Genomic DNA, 2,088 nt, shown 5'->3' on the forward strand with positions numbered 1-2,088 from the left:
TGAGCCTTCTTGTGTTAAAAATGTATTGTTTCAAAACAAAGGGTTGAATAGTCTCCATGAGGAGTAGATGCCTAATGACTCCCACCATTTCCATGTGGACTGGTAAGGAAGAAGGCAATTCTACAGAAAAGGAAGTTATTAATCCAATAAACTGTATGTACTCATCTCAAGAAACAAGCCTAAGGCCGGGCAGTGGTGGTGCACGCCTTTAATCCCAGCACTTGGGAGGCAGAGAGGCAGGTGGATTTCTGAGTTTGAGGCCAGCCTGGTCTACATACCAAGTTCCAGGCAGGCCAGGGCTACAGAGTCTGTCTCTCTCAAAAAAAAAAAAAAAAAAAAAAAAAAGCAGCTGGGAAGCAGTGCCACACACCTTTAATCCAGGCCAGCCTGATCCAGGTGATCAAGGACTAAAGAGAAACCATGTGGTAAAAAAAAAAAACAGCAACTACCTAAAAACAAACAAAAAACTACTATTCAGCTCAGTGGCAGTTCTTCCTCTAAGAGATGACCAGAGACCGGTTCCCTGAACCTATAGCTGAGGCTCACAACTGCCTGTGCTCCAGGCTATATCCAGGCTATCTGACACATCTGGCCTCTTCAGTCACTTACACTTTTTTTTTCTATTTTTAAATTAACTTTATTTTTAAATTCAATTTTAATTAAATATAAAATAGTTATAATAAACATTTCCACCTAGCTTCTATCTTTTCAATTATATTTTATTAACAACCTTCTAGAAAAGGGTTTGTTAAATAAATTAAAGTATATTTTTATTTATTTAATGCAACTGCTGGGGCTAGAGATGGCTCAGCAGTTAAAAGCACTGATTGCTCTTCTAGAGGTTCTGAGTTCAATTCCCAGCAACCATATGGTGGCTCACAATCATCTGTAATGGGAGCCAATGGCCTTTTCTGGTGTGTCTGAAGACAGTGACAGCGTACTCACATAAAAATAAATAAATTTTAATGCAACCGCTGAAAGAATAGCCAAAACAGAAACTTACATTGTCAACAGCCATGCAGGAATATATCATTTCATAGAAACAAATAAATAGTAGGCATTTAAAACCTTTCTAAACTTCTGTCTTAACACAATATATGCGCCCCCATTATAATGTACGTTTCTTTTTAATATATAACTTATTTATCTTTATTTTATATGCACTGGTGTTTTGCCTGCATGTCTTTGCAAGGGTGTCAGATCCCCTGGAACTGGAGTTACTGACAGTTGTGAGGTATCATGTGGGTGCGGGGAATTGAATTTGTGTCTCTGGAAGAGCAACCAGTGCTCTTAACCACAAAGTCATCCTCTCCAGGCCATATGTACATTTCTTTAAACAACCAGCATGGCTATATTTTTTCCCAGAAAAAAAAAAGTTTATATATATTTTTATGTAAACTTTTAGAACATATATTAGATAAAAATTACTCTTGAGTTATATAATTATAATTATAAGCAGGTTTCTCTTTCTCTTTTTTATTTTTTTGTTGTATTGTGTTGGATTTCTGTCTAGCCCTGGCTGTCCTGGAACAAGCTCTGGAGTACTATAGATCCACTGCCTCCCAAATGCTGGGATTACCTAGGAGCTACCATCAAATGCTTCTTACAGCACTCTCAAGCACAAGGCACCCACGCACCTGACCCACGAGCTGGGTATTTATCTGACAGGACCTCACGCTCTTACACCTTTCTATCTCTGCACACCACTTCCCCTTTCTACCACTTGAAAAGAAATAAAGGGGACTGGAAAAATGGCTCAGCTTATTCTTGCAGAGAACCCAGATTCAGTGCCCAGCACCAACATGGTGACTTACAACCACCTGGAACTCAAGTTACAGGGGATCTGACACCTCTTCTGACCTCCAGAATCATCAGGCATGTACATGGTACATATATATAAAATGGAAAAAGATGGGATTTAAAAGGAAGAAAGAGGCAGGTAAGTGGTGGTGCATGCCTTTAATCCCAGCACTTGGGAGGCAGAGGCAGGTGGATTTCTGAGTTCGAGGCCAGCCTGGTCTACAGAGTGAGTTCCAGGACGGCCAGAGATACACAGAGAAACCCTGTCTTGAAAAAACCAAAAAAAAA

Source organism: Grammomys surdaster, unplaced genomic scaffold (assembly GCF_004785775.1).
Source record: "Grammomys surdaster isolate TR1022 unplaced genomic scaffold, NIH_TR_1.0 751, whole genome shotgun sequence".
In the NCBI taxonomy this organism is placed as follows: Eukaryota; Metazoa; Chordata; class Mammalia; order Rodentia; family Muridae; genus Grammomys; species Grammomys surdaster.